Source organism: Hemiscyllium ocellatum, chromosome 18, assembly GCF_020745735.1.
Source record: "Hemiscyllium ocellatum isolate sHemOce1 chromosome 18, sHemOce1.pat.X.cur, whole genome shotgun sequence".
Taxonomy (NCBI): domain Eukaryota; kingdom Metazoa; phylum Chordata; class Chondrichthyes; order Orectolobiformes; family Hemiscylliidae; genus Hemiscyllium; species Hemiscyllium ocellatum.
The window spans coordinates 26,845,817-26,866,079 of NC_083418.1; positions in this window are offsets into that span (position 1 = coordinate 26,845,817).

Genomic DNA, 20,263 nt, shown 5'->3' on the forward strand with positions numbered 1-20,263 from the left:
CCAGAACCTATCCCCCAACTATGTAACCCTGCAGCTAATCAACCTAACCTGCATATTCCTGGACACCACAGGAAATTTAGCATGGCCAATCCACCTAACCTGCATGTCTTTGAACTGTGGAAGGAAACTGGAGCACCCAGAGGAAACTCACATACACAACCAAGGGTCGGTTTGAACCCAGGTCCCTAGCACTCTGAGGTGGCAGTGCTAACCACTGAGCCACTATGCCACCCTAATTACCTTGACCTGGCTACATCATCAAGCAGTATTAAGATGACCCTGATATGTTTTCCTTCTATTTTTTTTTACCTGACTGCTTTTTTCAGCCTTCACTGGCTTTCATCTTGTTTTTCTTACCTCTGGTGGTTTCTTCCCTATGTATCATTTAAGTGGGCTGGTGTTTCCTATCCCAATCTCCATTTGACACAAAAGTAATATTAATTCTATCTGAAGTTGTGCAAGGAATCTGAAACAAGCTCATTAATAGCCATACAGGAGAGTAGGAGTATGCTGGTTACTGAAACAATTTGCAACATTAATACAGAACTGATTGAATAGAAATGAGCCTTTTTATGAAGACGTTATTACATTGCATGTGAAAGTGCATGATAGCTGCTTAGACCAATCTGGCAATATTGACTTTGCATCATTCTCTGTCATGGAAACCTGAACAGAGTCTCACTTATCAGAGCCCAGAGTTTTAGTTAAATTTTAATGCAGCAATGAAACAGCTAGCTGATTATAAAAGATTCAAAAATGAAATCTAAAGTTTGCTTCAATCTCCTCTAGCTTTGGCGGCCATCACACCATTGTTAATTGGACAGTGACTGTCCCCTTCAGTTACTGGTTGGCTTACGTAACCAAGATCAGTGTTAGATGACTGTTCACAACACAGAGCTAGATAGGGGCCCACATTTGGCCCCACTATGGGGGTTCCAACCCAGAACAGAAAGCTCTCTTTTCGAGGTTGCCAGAATTCATTGCCAGCCCACAATGATTTGGCTGATTCCAACCAATTTGGCAGTCGGATTTGTAACCAATTGAGGAAACCAAAATCAACAATAGATGATCACAGGCATATGAATTATAGGTATACATGTATGCATGTGTAGACATGTATGTTGAATGAGGAGAATGTTAGATTATGATGAACTCCATCGCATTCAAGCCCTTGCACTCATCAATTATGGAATAACTTAACAGAGTATAAGTGTAAATGTTCCAGTCAGTGTTAGCTAGACTTTCTTGTCTGGGCTTACACTTGAATAATGGCTACGAACACAAGGCAACAGAAGGGAACTGAACTCCGTGAAAGTGTGTGTAGGTCATTTGTCTTAGAGCATGGATCTTGGGAGTTGGAGAATTGCAGAAGTGTACAAAATTAACCTCACATTGAAGTTAGACTGATGAGAAACCCAAAGCAATGTGAAATTATCGCCTTGTGGTGATCGCACAGTATTTATCGAACTGCAATCCAAATTAAATCACACGTTTTGCAGTGCTGCAAAGTAAACAGCTCAATGTTGATGCCAACAGTGTGGTTTTTTTTTGGCTTGCTGATCGCTCACTAATTCCATCAGGATTTAAAATAATTTATCGTAAAATATATGCACAATGGGTGACCAAACTGCTGTCAAAGTGAAGAAGCAAACCAGGTTCGGGAATTCCGCTCAGCCGTTTGTAATAATACCATCTCACAGTAATTCATAGCAGCCAAAAGATTGCAAGTCAAACCAAGCAGAATCCACAGCTAGCACAGATTTAAACTTCTGTAACACCAGTGAGATAATTAGTCCAATGATGTCTTATTTAAAGAAAGTTCAAACACTTTACAAAAAGCACTGGGGCTGGGGTTTGGCCAAAGATGTAGAACATAGGAGTCGGATGTGGTTTTGTGTCAGAAACCCACCTATGGTGGAAAACTGACTGGAGTTTGGATTTTCCCTGGGGTAAGTTCTGATTTGATACGGATAGAGCTTTTCTGCCCAATTAAAGCTGGAGTCGATTCAATCACCTAAGGTAGTCGTAATGGCTCTGAGAGAGACCGTTTGTGCCAGAGCTTTCTGTTGCACAACAGGGACCCCGAGATGCCATAGGAGTTCCTGCCAGTTGTCAAGGACTAAACTAAGCCTATCTTTGAGAGGGTGGCAAGAGGATGCCACCTCATCATGCAGTAAAATTTCCTCTCTGACTGGCATCATCTCCCTCTGAATCCAATTTGGCATCCTCTTTCCTGCTGTGATAAATTGTTCCCTTTCAGGCCCTCATTATTTTCAATGTCCACCATCTCCCTGATCTCAGTGTCCACACCTCTCTCTGATCAGTGTCCACACTTCTCCCTGATCCCAGTGTCACCATCTCCCTGATCTCAGTGTCCACACATCTCTCTGATCCCAATGTCCACCATCTCCCTGATCTCAGTGTCCACACCTCTCTCTGATCCCAATGTCAACCATCTCCTTGATCTCAGTGTCCACATCTCTCTCTAATCCCAATGTCCACACCTCTTCCTGATCCCAATGTCCACACCTCTCTCTAATCTCAGTGTCCACACCTCTCCACGATCCCAATGTCCACACCTCTCTCTGATCAGTGTCCACACTTCTCTCTAATCTCAGTGTCCACACCTCTCTCTGATCCCAATGTCCACCATCTCCCTGATCTCAGTGTCTACGCCTCTCTCTAATCAGTGTCCATACCTCTCCCTGATCCCAAAGTCCACACCTCTCTCTGATCCCAATGTCCACACCTCTCTCTGATCCCAATGTCCACCATCACCTTGATTTCAGTGTCCATGCCTCTCTCTGATCAGTGTCCATACCTCTCCCTAATCCCAATGTCCACACCTTTCTCTGATCCCAATGTCCACACCTCTCTCTGATCCCAATGTCCACACCTCTCTCTGATCCCAATGTCCAACATCTCCCTGATCTCAGTGTCCACATCTCTCTCTAATCCCAATGTCCACACCTCTTCCTGATCCCAATGTCCACACCTCTCTCTAATCTCAGTGTCCACACCTCTCTCTGATCCCAATATCCACCATCTCCCTGATCTCAGTGTCCACACATCTCTCTGATCCCAATGTCCATCATCTCCCTGATCTCGTCCACACCTCTCCCTGTTCCCAATGTCCACCATCTCCCTGATCTCAGTGTCCACACCTCTCTCTGATCCCAATGTCAACCATCTCCTTGATCTCAGTGTCCATGCCTCTCTCTGATCAGTGTCCATACCTCTCCCTGATCCCAATGTCCACACCTCTCTCTAATCTCAGTGTCCACACCTCTCCATGATCCCAATGTCCACACCTCTCTCTGATCAGTGTCCACACTTCTCTCTAATCTCAGTGTCCACACCTCTCTCTGATCCCAATGTCCACCATCTCCCTGATCTCAGTGTCTACGCCTCTCTCTAATCAGTGTCCATACCTCTCCCTGATCCCAAAGTCCACACCTCTCTCTGATCCCAATGTCCACACCTCTCTCTGATCCCAATGTCCACCATCACCTTGATCTCAGTGTCTACGCCTCTCTCTAATCAGTGTCCATACCTCTCCCTAATCCCAATGTCCACACCTTTCTCTGATCCCAATGTCCACACCTCTCTCTGATCCCAATGCCCACCATCTCCCTGATCCCAATGTTCACACCTCTCTCTAATCTCAGTGTCCACACCTCTCCCTGATCCAATGTCCACACCTCTCTCTAATTTCAGTGTCCACACCTCTCTCTGATCCCAATGTCTACACCTCTCCATGATCTCAGTGCCCACACCTCTCTCTGATCAGTGTCCACACCTCTCTCTGATCCCAATGTCTATGCCTCTCTCTAATCTCAGTGTCCATGCTTCTCTCTAATCTCTGTGTCCATACCTCTCTCTGTTCACAGTGTCCACACCTCTCTCTGATCAGTGTCCACAACTCTCTCTGATCCCAATGTCTATACCTCTCTCTAATCTCAGTGTCCACACTCCTCTCTGATCCCAATGTCCATACCTCTCTCTAATCTCAGTGTCCATGCCTCTCTATAATCTCTGTGTCCATATCTCTCTCTGATCACAGTGTCCATGCCTCTCTTTGGTATCAGTGTCTAACAATGCAGCACACCACCTCTTGTAGGGGAGCATTGCAGGTCACCACTAACTGACCCAGTGCTTTCTGAACCTGCGACACCCTTCCAGTTGTGAATCTAACTGTTCAGCCTCAGATGTGTGTTAACTACACAATTCTCCTGTGACATGCCAGAGAGTTTTGTATTGACAAGAGCACAGATGGTCTATGACTATCTTCCCAAACAGTGACAGACCACTTTTGGCATTGCTTCTGAGCTGTGCACAGGACTCTTCATCGCAGCTTGTAGATCTTCTGGGTTTTCACTTTGTGCCCTTGTTCGTACCCTTGGGTCTTAATGCTTAGTGTCCTGCCCTTTCTGCGCAGAGTGTGTAGTTCCTCATTTCCAGTGCTGTTGGTTCCCGAGGATTCTGCACTGGATTCCAGCCATCCCATTCCTAGTGATCAGGTGGAGTTTAAACAGCCTTGCCTATTGCTCTGATGCACAAGCAATGCCAGGAACATAACAGCCCATCAGTGCTCACTCCTCCCTTGCCCTGTGATGAACAGGCTGCAACTTTAGCTTCAAAGGAGCAAGCTCTTTATGCAATAGGGGAATGCATTTTTGAAAGTTTCTGATGCCCACTATCTCCCCCCAAACCCTCCAAACCCCCCATCCTGCTACTCCTTCACTGCATTTACCTAGTCTGAGATAAAAAAAATGTCAAACCGTTGACCATCCTTGAGAAGACATTTCTAGAACTGGGCATGGAAACAATCATTTCATGAGTTTAATTGGAGTGGGTGTGGAGACCTGCACTAACCCACCCTCATGAATATTGCTGATGCCAGAAACAGAACCATGTTAGAGACAAAAAAAACCTGCAGATGCTGGAATCCAAAGTAGATAAGCAGGAAAAGCAAAGAACATAGCAAGGCAGGCAGCTTCAGGAGGTTGAGAAGTCAATGTTTTGGATATAACTTCTTCAGGACTGGGGGTGGATGGGGTGGGGGGAGTTGCAGATAAAGTGGCAGCGGTGGTGATAAGTGACATCCAGCCTCTCAAAATCACAATTGTTCTCTTTTTCTGATTGCCCACCTCTGATCCTGGCCAAATCTAACTGAGAAAATAAAACTCTTTATGAGTTAGACTGCAGTATAATGGACTTCATACACGCAGATGAAATTAATCATTATATTGCTAATTTGCTGAAAACAGCAAAGCATCACATTTTCGAAGGATTAGGGAAAAATAACAGCCATCAAGCCATGGACAATATTTATCCCTCAATTAACGTCATTAAAATAAACATATTATCTAGTCATTATCACAATGCTATTTGTGGAACCTTGTGGTGTGCAAAATGGCTGCCACATTTCAAACATTTCAAGTGCCATACACATCAAAAGTACTTCCTTTGCTATAAAATGTTTTCAAACATCTGGAGGTCATTACAGATGCTATATATATGTAAGTTATTGCTTTCTTCCATGTCCATCCTGTCCCACAATGAATACTTTTATAAAGATGGTCTGAATTTTAATGGAAATTGCCTTCAAACTATTCACTTGCTTTACAACAAAGCCGCCCAATTCCTTTGCCAGGCACATGCCATCTTTTCCTATCTGCTCTAATATGTTTTCAAATATCGATGAAGGCCCAGGGAAGTGCCTAACTGAAAACGTGGTCAAAGAATTTTTAGAATGAGGACAAATGTTCTCAACACTTTCTGAACACTCATTCCTCAAACAAAAATCCACAAGTACCACTTGTTCCTTCAGTCACAATCCATTGCATTGCAGGAATGAATTGTACATCTGGCACAGAGCTCCACAGGGAAGGGGAGCAGGAATTTCTCTCCAGCTTGTATCATCATCCTTGCTTTGGGTGACAAAACTTTCATTCTACAGTTATATTTTTCTCGACATGGAATGTTCCCACACCTGATATTATTTTGTTCACTATTTGCGGAGATAAATTTAGTATTGATGAATAATAATATGAAACTCTATGGCATTTTTTTGTTCACTATTTTGTCCTACTGTAATCTATTGGGTAACATCAATAGCATTCTCTGGATGGCTCAGTGGTAAAATTCTATCTTCTTGGATTCTCCCTTTTGGGCAATAACCATGTCCAACAAGAGAGAATCAAACCACCTCCCCTTGACTTTCAATGTCATTACAATCACTGATCACCCACCTCCAATAGCAACATTATTGGAGGTTACCATTGACAAGCAATTGAACTAGACCAGTAGAAAGTGAGGACTGCAGATGCTTGAGATCAGAGTCAAGAGTGTGCTGCTGGAAAAGTGCAGCAGGTCAGGCAGCATCCAAGGGAGGATGAGAACTTCTTCAAAGTAGGCATCCTTGGACGAGGCTTCACAGTAAGATTAAAATCAACTAGTAGAAAGTAGAAGGGCTTATGCCCGAAATATTGATTCTCCTGCTCCATGGATACTGTGCTTTTTCAGCACCATACTCTTGAAATTGAACTAGACCAGCCATATAAATAGAACAGTTACAAGAGCAGTTCAAAAGCTGAGCAAATAGCTCATTGTCTATCTCCAAATCTTGTTCATTATGAATAAGTCAGGAGTGTGATTGAATACTCTCCACTTGCCTGGTGTGCCCAGTACCAACAACATTCAAGAAGGTCAATACTGTCCAGGAGAAAGTGGCCTACTGAATTGGTTTCCCTATTCTCTACCTTAAACATTCATTCTCTCCACCACTCTCGCATAGTAACAGCACTGTGCATCCTCTGCAAGATGCATTGTAGCAACTCAACAAGAGTCCTTTGGCAATACCTTCAAAACCTACAATCTCTACCACCTTGAAGGACAAAGCCAACAGAAGAATGGGTACACTACCATTTACAAGTCCCTCTCTGTTATATAAGGCTTTTAGAAGCCTGGTGTGATAATGTGATAATGTCTTTGACATGCTCCACACTGAGCACAGGCAGTGCAATGTGGGAGGAATTAGAAGGAAGAGCGAACAAATGGAGAGGGAGTCAGTAGCCTGAAGTGTAGCCATGTGAATGTCAGAAAGACATTTAAGTGTTTTGTAGAGCAACTAGCACCAGATAGTACAGTTTATGGAATAGTCTTTCAATAATGTCACAGAAAGATTAGAGTTTGGTATATCTTTGAATATAATATATTTTAGTATTTATTGTTAATATGTAATAAGGAAGAGTTGTAAAGACACTCGGGATTGTGAATTTCTGCTTTCAGTCTTCAAGTAACTCAACAGGGTAATTATGCACCTGATCTCCCATGAGATAGTGGGGATCTGGAGAGTGGGATTTGCTTCCCTTTCTCCCTTCTATTAATCAAACCTTCCACCTGCTGATGGATGGTATTTAAGAAGGGAACTGTGAATGAAGGGAATCAGAATATTTCAAGGAAAGAATCAACCTTCAGAAGGTCTACTCTTCCCTCCAACGGTATTTCTGCTTGGGATATCACCTACTTCTGAAGAAGAGATAGATTATACTTATACAATATTAACTCAGTTTCTCTCTCCACAGACATTGCTGAGATTTCTTTCTAGTGGCTGCTGACTTTATTTCAGATTTCCAATATTTGCGCTATTTCACTTTTATTCTCTTGACTAACTCTGGTAAAGCTGCTCTGATATATTCAGCTTCAACAGTAGTGGAATGGCACTTGGTAGTCTCAGCTTTCAGTTCTTGATAATGAGACACCAGATAAAAATTCACGCCCTGGGCCACCAGCAACGAAAAACCATGAGGCTGAGGATGCGAAGGTTACACCTACAAGGGAAAATTAAAAACACTTCGAAGACTCCAACGGAGAAGTAGGTTGAGAAATATAGATCAAGATACATTGGGTCAACACAGGAAAATGACAATAGCTGAACAACAGGAAACACACTGCCTTAAAAAAAACTAGTAATGATGTAGACGTGTGGAAATAAGTTCCATGAGATAACCAGCTAAGGACAATCATGCTATTTGCAGAAGGTAGATTGGCTCAGTTAGTTAAATGAGGAGTGGGTGATTTAGAATAATGGGTCTGTTTCATGGTTTAGATTAAATAAACTTGAGATCCACCCTCTCATCCTGCTTTTCTTCAAAATTATTCTCCAAATTACTATTAAGTCTCTGAATCACTGAAGACAATGGCAGGCCACCACTGGACAAAATAAATTGCCAGGAAAAGAGGGCAAGATGAAGCATCAGCAGAGAATGAACCAAGGGCTTGCCTCAGGAAGAGCACACATGACATGATCCTACATTACAGTACCTTGCCTTTTCATTACAACATCCTTGGAAGGCGTTCTCTCCTGGCCCAGGCTCAGTGGCGAAGAGGCTTCCAATGGCCCAGAATGGCAGTATAGGCCGAGCACCTGGTGGGGATTGGGAGGTTTCCCGGTGTGGTGGTCTCCCAGTGTGGTAGTTTCCTGGTGTAGCAGTCTCCGCCTGGAATGGCATTCTTGTTGCAGCATGGAGGTCTCTTTCTCTCTTCTTCAGTAGCTTTCAGGTATCCAAGCAGCCTGGTGTGAAGGTCTAGTCACAGCACAGAGGCCTCGTCTCAGTGTGAAGATCTCACCCTTGCTTTGGAGGTGGCTTCTGGTCTTCCAATGGTTCAGTATGGGGGTCTTGGCCCAGTGTGACAGTCCTGGCCAGCCCTGCATGGTGCTTTCCACTTGGTTTTCCAGGATACGCTGTACCCAGGAGTCGTTAATTGAACTGTAATGAATTTTTACTGTTATTTTCTTCTTATTTATGACTCATGTCATCAATTCAGGCACTGTGGCAGGCCGATTTATAAAACATTTCAGTGCATTTGTTTGCAAAATGCATGTGATAATAAATTGTTGTTCTATGCTATTCTATATGCCTAAGTTAAAGTTGAATTTATAAGACCAATATTTCAGGCCAAAAGACACAGGGGATTGTATTTTACACAGTTTTCATGTTTGACATGTGTTTGTTTTGGGTCTAAGTGAAATCCGAAGAGATAACTGCAATAGAATAAATTGAAAATCAACATAACCAACAAGATAATTCACATTAATTATCTAACTAAAATATTTCTTCTCAAACTATGTAACTATATATGGAATCGGGTAAAATGGTATAAGTTACCACAGTCTTCCCATTAGAGATAAACACTGGGGGCAGCTTAAACTGAGGTTCACCATATCTCAAGTAAAGGGAGAGGTTGAGGATACTCCTCCATGGTAACCTCAGCTAGGATTGAATCCTCACTGTGGGCATCATCCTGCTTTGCAAACTGCCCATCCAACCAACTGAGCTAACTGACCCCAATTCAGTATGGTGATTCATATTGACACTTTTCAAAGTTATTAACTGATTTGCTATCTAACTATCTAAATCACTGGGCAGTTTGCCTTTTTCCTGATGTATGACAGCATTGTCTAGATCTTCTTTGTCACCATCATCATCATTGTTGTTGGTAATACCAATAGGTTTAGCATGATTCCACAACTCATCACCCTGAGTACTGTGCAACACTTCTAACATTCTATAGTTCAGAAAAGATTTTTTGAATATACTGGCATCACGTTCATTCCATGCATCTAGAATCTATTGACAAATGTTGTTAATAAAGGCACTCACCATTAGTATAAATCAAAGAACTGGAGATCTGAAACAATTGGTGACGAAGTTCACTAGGTCTGGCAGCATCTGAGGAGAGAAGGAAGAATTAGGATTCTGACTCCAGTGACTCTTCATCAGAATCATTTTTCACGTCTGCCTTTAGTGAATGTTTTCTGTGTCTTCAAAAATTCAATTGTTCCACATCTTTTGGATACTTGTGCTTGAGAGATTTAATTATACGCACAATCAAGAACTGAGCAATTCTTGTAAAACCATTGGGAATAACTGTTGGGTTGCTGTCACATTACAAACTATAGCATTGTTGAAGTGGGAGTTGAACATACCTCAGATGAGCTAACCTTTTATTTTCTGCAGTCCACCATGTCTTAAAGTGAAACTTCTTTGATCATTTCTTGGATCTGCCGTCAGCCAATCAGGAGATTTCAGGAAAATTCTCTTTGGGGAGTGTTTTTCACTTGAATACCACCATCAACTTTAATTTTGTGGTATCCACCGTACAAGACTGAAAGAGTATAATTGTATCTTCTTGAGGCCAGCTGTCTTTAGAAGGACATTTTATTATTTTCTAATCTTGGTAACAATCTTGTTTGATGTCACATTGAATGCTATTGATGTTTCATCTGTATTTCCATCACAGGCCAATCGAGGTGTGTTCTTCTCTCAGTGTTAGATGACTAAATGTTAGAATGCGGTAAATTTATCATTAAGTTTAAGTGCAGAAACTGTGAGATTTTCATTTCCTTGTGGAGTACTAAACATTGCCTTTTCATGAATCTATTGCACCACCTGACTTGATTCCAAAATTTTGTCCTTCATTTGGTCTGAAGATGTAGAGTCAGTTGACCCCACACACAACAATGTGACCATTTGCTGATGCTGAATCATTCCATCACTTTTCTTTCTCTTTCTTCCGCAAAGGAATTGTGATAAATCTTTGATGCAGATTCAACTTGTCATTTGGCTGGTAGGGTGTTGCTAGAATTGATGGAGAGAACATCTAAGACCATCTGAGGATATCTTGAAATTAATGCACTATAGTGACTACCAGCAAGTTCCTAATAATGATGACAACATTTTGACCCCTGAAAAATTAGCACTGGCTTCGATGATGTATCTAAAATATTACATTTTGCTTACCAAAAGTCACAGGGCTGATCTTTACTGACAGCAGCATTTGCACGAGTATGTGCAGCAATTATATTATTAGTGAAAATATCTAGCCTGTGTGTCAGCATTATCAGGAATCCTGTAGAGTTGAGCTGTTTCCAGGTAGTAATTGAGTCTTTGAGTTCTCAATTTTATCAACAGCCAACTGTTTCCTCACTGTTTATGAAATTTCCAGAACTACCATGGCTCTGTTTGGTGAATTCTCTGGGTTTGTCAAAGGAAAGAGTGTAGAATGTAACTTTCCATTTCAGGCACACACACACACTGACATGCACTTTTAGGCCTGCAGGGTTGCATGCTAAACCTAGAGAAACATCATAGAATCTCAACAGCGTGCAAAGAGGCCATTCAGCCCACTGATCCTCCAAAGAACATCCCACCCAGACCCTACCCCAGTTACCCCACATTTCCCATGGCTAACCCACCTAGCCTACATATCCCTGGGCAGTATGGGCAATTTAGCATGGCCAATCCACCTAAACTGCATTTCTTTGGACTGTGGAAGGAGATTGAAGTACCTTGTGGAAAGCCGCACAGACATGGGGAGCATGTGTACACTCCACACAGACAGTCACCTGAGGCTAGAATTGCTGACCACTGTGCCACCATGTCACCATACTGCTATTGCTCCAATCTGCACAGCAATACCCCTACTGCACTATTTTGTCACTTCCCACTGATGGCTGTATTCGGGTGATTTTTGTCATCCTGGCCCATCTACATATGACCTCCACAGCTAGCCGCATGAAGAGGTTTTAGTTCATTCAAGCTAAAGTCAGACCCGAAAAATTAGAGAAGGCAACTCAAGGATGGTGATGTCACATCATATGGGTCACCTGTTATGCCCAGGGTCTGATATCAGCTCTATTGCAGTCACTGGAATTACAAATGATTTAAATCACAGGCTCTGGGTAAAATGTGCAGGCAATCTGATCTCACCCATTTTGTGCCACAGTGAGAGACAAATTCCTTCCTTTTAAGTGTCTAAACTGGCTCACGCCATCTTCCAGATCATGGTGAATTCAAATGCTATCACATATTGTTGGTGCCAGCCATCTATTATACCATGCAGAGTAAATTGTTGCAGTAGGGAAGAATGGGAGAGAGGGAGAAAGGTCCCTGGGCTATACTTGTTTTTCTCAAGCTTTGGGAGATGATGTCACAATGAAATCTCTGTCTGCTTTGAGTTGAAACAGCTGTTGCTTAGCCAGATGATGTTCCGATGGCTGATAGAATGAGCTACACTGACCTAACCACACACAAGCACACTGAGACAGAGCAACCCAGAGAAGATCATTATACAGCACCAAACATGTGCAGTATCCTTGTACAGATTATAATAAACAGCAAGCAAGCCATTGTTGCCTCCTTCCTTTCATTAGTCCCATTGACTTGTACTTAAATCAAACAATATGAAGATATTAAATAGTATGATGTATATTATTTTCCGTCATTTTACTTGTGCTAATGTTAAAATTACCATTGTGCGACCTGAGGGGATATACAAAGTGAGAAAGAACCGAGATTCTGAAGAAGTCATATCGGATTCAAACCAATAACTGGTTGTCTCTGCACAGAAACTGAGTTACCCCAGCATTATCTGTGTTTGTTCAAGAATGACCAGACATCTCAAAAGTCATGTCTGAAAGCAACAAATGCGAGAGATCACACCAGGTCAGGCAGCATCCATGGAGAGACAGCAAGCTAACATTTCGAGTCTAGATGACTCTTCGTCAGAGCTGATGTGAGGTGTGGACGGCAAAGTATTTAAAAAGTAATTTGTGTGTCGCCTTGGTTTTTTGGAACTTGAACCCTCCTCATTTTGTGGCTGTTGGTGTGTGCTGAAAACTCCAGGCTCCCTGTTTACTGCACTTGATTTTTGTTTCTGACTTCGAACCCGATCATTTAGGCATGGATGAAAACATGCTTCTTGTGTGCACGAGTTTCACTTAAATACTCACATTTTGTAATGCAGCTGCAATGCTGATTTTTTCTGACAAGGTTGATCCCAGAGTATGTACCCTACCCATCTACACAGTCCATATGGGAGTCCCGCTCTGCTCAAGCAGCTATCTAAAAGGAAGCTGACAGCTTTAGTCCCCAGTGAAAAGATTTCTTTTTTCATTTCTAATTACACTTTGCTCCAGGCATCATCTTTATGAGTCATCGCTATTTATGCATTGCTGGTGGGTTTTTCCAGCATTTTTCTTCATTTCAGCTAGAACTGAAGTCAGATTCAACAAAATAGGGAGGGCAGGGTCTCCATTTTGATGTCCCAAAGATGATCCACGAGTTGGAAGGAGATGAGTTCATAAGGAACTGATGCATTCAGGTGCAATGACGCCCAAAGCATCTGGCTCAAAATTGCTCACTAGCCCTTTCTCGTCTCCTACTCCCACCTGGATGTGTCAAAGGAGGCTGTTTAGATTATTCCACTTAGTGACAATTGTTCCCACAGGACTATGTGGCATAAAGAGCTGTTGACATCATCTGGTTCAGTAATGTCCCTTCCAAAGAGAGAAAAGATACCTCAGCAAGAAGCCTTAATATCACCAATAAGCTTTCAATCCATCACCCCTTATGTCAGACTGTCTCTCACTGTCCGCCTATGTCAAGCAAGGCCTTGATTTTCACAACAACAGATATCTCCTAAAATATCAGAGAAGATTGATGGTCAGAAGTATTGCCCCTAAGGGCAGCCCCGTACCATTTTTGGAGGGTGGGAATGGAGTTGGGTCAAGTTTTACCTGTAGGTGTTTTGTTGGGGTAGCTGCCCATAAAAATTAGCAGCTGCCTCCATTAACATTTAATTTTGTCGTTGGAGGTAACTGAAGTTCAATGTATGCTGATTAGGCCATATTGTATCAGTTCTGAACTCTGGATTCATTTTGATAGACAGGGCACTCTCTTGCGAACATAAGGCCTGGAACACATTTGGGAGAGGTCAGGTTTTGAGCAGGAAGGAACCATACAGAGAGGTAAGGTGTCATTGAGATCACTAAAAGTAAACATGAATACATGAAGAATGTTGCATAAACTCATAAACTTACAAAACTCATTGGATCATCCAACAGACTTGTCAAAAGGACTGTCAAATATTTCAAAAGGATTAATCAAATGAAACAGTCAAAAGGACCTGCCAAAAGTCCCCAACAACTGGAACTGTCAAAATTGTCATCACATGTAGAACTCTTGTCCTTTAAATTTTTGATAAAAATTCTGGTTTATTTAAAATAGCAGAGCACACACCTCTTGCTTGACAGCAAAGTTCATTGAAGAACAAGCTGATGTCAAAGCATTCAAGAGAGCCTCAAGTCGGTTCACAGCAATCTTCTGATCTACTTGAATCAAAAGAATTTTCACAGCGTGACCTATCAGTGGATTCTGATTACATGAACCTCATCATTCACATCAGCAGCAGTTTCACAGGCGGTAATATTGATTTACACCACGCTAGAACATTTGAAGCAAAGCTGAAATTAATTGATGGTGGGAGAACAGGACTATCCTCCACATCCACGGTTGCTGATCCCACTGGGAAATCTCCTAATAGCAGAAAAGGTTTCCAGCTTGGATGGTTCTGTACCTTTTTTGTTTTGTTTCTCTTACCTTCTTTTATGAAAATGTACATCGTATATCCAGCTCAATGAAAGAATAGAATAACAAAGGCCAATGTTGATGGAGAATTCATGAAATGGTACTTCCCATGGTCTGCAATAGTTCGTACTTAAGATTGTGAAACACTTCACGAAATTGAGAAATATAGCAAGATTCAGCTTCTTTCATATTAACATCAACTACTTCATTTGAATCCCTTTTCTAGGGGATATTTTTTAATCAAACTTTACTAGAGACATTATTCCACATCTGTAGAGCAGGTTGGGACTTGAACCCAGGCCTGCTGGCTTAGGAATAGAAACACTGCCATGACATCGCAAGAACCCCAGCTCTTGGTTGACAAAATTCCATGAAGCAACATTCTCTTGTACATTTAGCAGAGGTTGGCTTTGAGCCTGAATGAGGGTCACCATTTTTTATTGTAGGCCCTGTACAAGGACCTGCAACCAGTCAACATCAGAGAAACCAATACCGCTTGGGTGCCTCCACAATAATTATCAGTAATTCTTTTAAATCACCACAGCGTATTGAAAGAGAAATACTTGTCCTAGTTTTCAAAATACAACTATTTTACACATATGTATTCTGTAAGCATAACATATCAATTGCAGACCATTAGAAATGATCTGTTGAAATGCACTTCCATGACTCCGTGAACCACTTGTGAAGATCCAAGAGTATGACTTAGAAGTCTAATACAAGCTCAGTCTCTGAACTACTCCAATGCTTTTAGCCGATATCAAAATCCTGCTAAAAGCAAAGTCTTTCCTTTAGAGCTATAATACGATATAATTGAATCTCAGCAAAGAGATAGTCTAAGCATGTCTCTTATTCCTTTTGGCCACAGGCAAACAGAGTGGATTCAGCAAGCTATGTAATCTGATGACCAGCTGTAACAGCTCAAAAATTATCAGCAACACATGGCCTGAACATAAAGATGAACTAGGAATCTTCTCTTGGACTATAACTTTTAAAGATAGAATAAGTGATAATTCCACAAGCTCTGCATCAAAACATGCTAGACCACATATCTATGTGTCATAAGTACAGGAAATAAACACCAAGAGATTGGGTTCTGAGCCCATCTACTGGTCCGGTATCAATAATAACATTGATCAACCTGTCAAGTAACATGAAACATGTCAACTCCATCAAGGTTAGCAATCAGGACAAGCTCTCATTTCCCACAAAACCTCCTGTGAACCATGGTGCAAGATCATGTTTGAAATTTTGCATGCCCAAGAACACAACTATATTCTGGTGACTGACCCCTTCATCAAGTTCCCTTTTGGGTGACAATTCAAAAACACCAGTATATTCAATTTGTTCAGTGTACCTCAATAAATTGTGTCTGACAACAGTCCTCAGTACCCTAGTATACTTTCCCCTTCCAAAGCCATGTGCAGGAAATGGGGTCCCCAGCATACCTCTAGTCTTCACTACCTTAAATCGAATCATCTCCAGAATGAGATGTTATGTTCATAACATAAAATCCATGATAGTCAATTGTGAAGTGACATGTCAAAAATATTGAATAGTTATGTTAAATTAAGGCAACAGCTTACCCTCAATGGCAGCTGTCATGTTTGGAAGGCAGACTCATGCAGTTCTTCTCTCTCAGACTCTTGACCACCCAAAGGCATGTACACAATGCATGTTTGAAAAGAAGGGAACCAATGGTATAAGAGCATGATTAATGAGCATGCAGATAATCATCCTAACTCAAATCAAGTCAAATGTACAAGTTTGAAGTTTTCATACAAACACATGGGTTTGTGGAAAGATATCACATTGTTGTGTTCAGCTTAGGTCATATGACATTTCAATGAACAATGATCAAGTCCAGTGAAGAAATAGTCCACATATAGAATTGCAAATGATTGGTCACACACACACACACACACACACACACACACACACACACACACACACACACACACGTTGATGAATTGGATACTGAAAGCATTAGTTAATGCCAAACAACAGTCACACATCTGTGACAAATGATTCGTGTTTATCCGGTATGACAGACGATGCACTGCTACTCAACCAAGCTTGTGATGATCAAAACATTATGTTAATGTGTTTGGACAACATATGGGTGGCACAGTGGTTAGCACTGTTGCCTCACAGTGCCAGAGACTGGGGTTCAATTCCTGCCTCAGGTGACTGACTGTGCACCATTTGCACATTCTCCCTGTGTCTGTGTGGGTTTCCTCCCACAGTCCAAAAATGTGCATGCTAAATTGCCCGTAGTGTTAGGTGAAGGGGTAAAATGTAGGAGGTGTGGACTTGTTGGGCCAAAGGGCCTGTTTTCACACTGTAAGCAATCTAATCTAATCCGTTTTTCTCCTTCTACATAGTTATAAGAAAAAGAGTTTCCATTCTTGAAAGAGATGTTGGGTTATGGCATAGATTCGAGACTAGACAAGCAGTACACCTTTAAGACATTTACTTACTATTATGGCATGTGATCCAATATTCCAGTATAAAGGAATAGCTACCTCACCTTCAGTCACCATTAGTTAGGGGATCAATTAGCTCAGTTAGCTGGATGGCTGATTTGCGATGCAGATGTAGAGGGATGTTAACAGCACAGGTTTAATTCCTGTATCAGCTGAGTCAAGGACTCACCTTCTCAACCTTACCTCCTGTCTGAGACATGGTGACCATCAGGTTAAACTCACCACCAGTTGTCCATGTCCTTTTCTCTCTGATGAGGGAGTAGGGTAATAGCGACTTCAACTTTATTCTTTTTGTTACCGTATATTCATTCTATGTGAACAGTAAATATAGAATCCAAGCAATGTGTACATCTAAGAGTTCATAAGTGTTAATAGTGTTGCTAATCTTCAAGACATCATTCTCAACATGAACTGAGTTATAGAGTCATGGGGTCATAGAGATGTACAGCATGGTCCAAGTTGCCAATGCTGACCAGATATCCCAATCCAATGTAGTCCCACCTGCCAGCACCCAATCCATATCCCTCCAAACCTTTCCTATTCATACACCCGCCCAGATGTCTTTTAAATGTTGCAATTTTACTAGCATCCACCACTTCCTCTGGCAGCTTATTCCATATTCGTACCCATCTCTGCGTGAAAAGTCTGCCCTTAGGTCTCTTTTATATCTTTCCCCTTTCACCCTAAACCTATGCTCTCTAGTTCTGGACTCCCTCCACCCCAGGGAAAAGACTTTGTCTATTTATCCTATCCATGCCACTCATGATTTTATAAACCTCCATAAGGTCACCCCTCAGCCTCTAAGCTAGGCAAAGAAAACAGCCCTAGCTTATTCAACCTCTCCTTCTAGCTCAAATCCTCCACCCCGGCAACATTCTTGTAATTCTTTTCTGAACCCTTTCCAGTTTCACAACATCTTTCCAATAGGAAGAAGACCAGAATTGCATGCAATATTCCAACAGTGGCCTAACCAATGACCTGTGCAGCTGCAACATGACCTCACAACTCCTGTACTCAATACTCTGACCAATAAAGGAAAGCATACCAAACGCATTCTTCACTATCCTATCTACCTGTGACTCCACTTTCAAAGAGCTATGAACCTGCACTCCAAGATCTAAGTCTTTATAGTATATGGGACATTGACTGACATAGAGGCAAATACTCATACCATATTGTATTATCAATGGTGTCTGATCCAATAAACTATGTCAGAAACTAGTAAAAGGCAACTATAGACAACACATAGACTGGACAGCTAACTGTGCATCAAACAATAATCTTCTAACTCGTTAAATACTGCAAAAAGGTAGGAAGAAATCTGAATAGTTTTGGATGGGTGAGTAAAGGTGGATGAAGTAAATTTCTTCATTTGCATCTACCCTGTAAAATGACGCATACTGAATTGTGAAACCGATGCCAGCTGCCAAACACAAGTGGATTCCCATTAATCCATCAGAATTAAAGCAAGTTGCAACAACAACAACTTGCATTTATATATCATCTTTAGACTAGATTACCTACATTGTGGAAACAGGCCCTTCGGCCCAACAAATCTACACCAACCCTCCGAAGAGCAACCCACCCAGACCCATTTCCCTCTGACTAATGCACCTAACACTATGGGCCATTAAACATAGCCAATTCACCTGGCCTGCACTAGGAAACCAGAGCAACCCCACGCAGACATGGGTAGAATGTACAAACTCCACACAGGCAGTCCCCCCAGGCTGGAATCAAACCTTGTATCCTGGTGCCGTGAGGCAGCAGTGCTAACCACTGAGCCACTGTGCCCATGTCATAAAATGCCCATGATACTACTGAAGAACATTATAAAGCAAATTTTACACTGAGCTGCATAAGGATATATTCAGTCTGACATTGAGGCTTGGCAAAAAAAGGCAAGTTTTGAAGAGTACCTTAAAGGACGGAAGAAAAATAAAGAAGCACAGATATTTAGGGAACAAGTTCCAGATGTTAGACAGTTGAAAGCACTGCCAAAAATGGTGAAACAATGAAATACAGGACACCCAAGTGGCCAGAATTAAAGGGGTGCAAGTATATTGGAGAATTGGAGCTCTGCGGGGTGTTGCAGAAACCGGAAGTCACAAGGCCATAGGGCTTAATCAGGAGTTAATGTAAGTCATTAAACACAGGGTTGGTGGGTGAACAAGACCTGGCATGAGTTTGGACATGGTTAAAAAAGTTTTCAACAGTCTCAAGTTCATGGAGTATGTGGATGATGGCCAAGTTTTTGTTAACATAGTCAAATCTAGAGCAGCAGCAGATGAAATTGTAAAAAAAATCTTAGATTTGGTGTGGATATATAGTCAGAAGCTCATCTTTAATTAAATATGGCACCATGCTTGTGAATGGTCTATTTCAGACCCAAGACAAATATCAGGGAGCATGTGACAATAGGTGTTTGTGGTAGGGACAGAAGCCAATGGTTTCAGTCTTCCCAATATTTAACCAAAGGAAATTCCTTTTCACCATGTCAGACAACAAACTAATAATTTCAACACACTGGAAGAGTTGAGATAGGTGATGGTGAGTTAGAGCTCGGTGTTACCAGCATATATCTAAATACATGATGATGTTAGGAAGGAATGTAATGCTTTAGATGAGAAATGGAAAGGGCCCAAGGATAGATCTTTGGATTGGGTACCAGAGTTAACATTGTGAGAGCAGGAAGATGAGCCATTGCAGTTGATACTGAGAATGGAATTAACCAATTGTAGTCCCAAACAGCTGAAGGACAGTGGCAAGACATTGAAGAAGAATGAGGTGATTCAACAATCTAAAGGCCACAAACAGGCCAAGAAGCAGGAGGAAGAAGGACAGTTTACTTTTATTACTGAGGCAGGAGTGAAAGCCTGGTTGGAGGAATACAAGCTTGAAGTTCTCCAAAGAGTGAGACTGTACTTGGGAGCTGATCAAAGACTTGGGAGAGGGAAGGGAGGTTGGAAACAGGGCAGTAGTTTGCAAGAATCGTGGGGTCAAGGGTCACTTCTAAAATCACTGTCACTATATTAAAGATTGTGTTAAATGTTCATTGTTTTCTCATTCCTGCAATAATCTTAGTTTCGTGCGGTAATCCTGACAAAAAAGAAACAAATAAGTACTTGTGAGGTTGAGCCAAGTGTATGCATTATTGTGGGTTTGGCCTCAGTTGTCTGGCAGTCAAAACCAGCCTTTTATAGAGTATTGCCAAAACTGTGATTCATAACTGTGCAATGATGTTAGAGGTCACAATTCACCTACTGAGACCATGTTTCATTTATCATCTTTTCCACATTGGAGAAAGAAGTGTGTGTTCTCATCTAAAATGATTTCCATCCT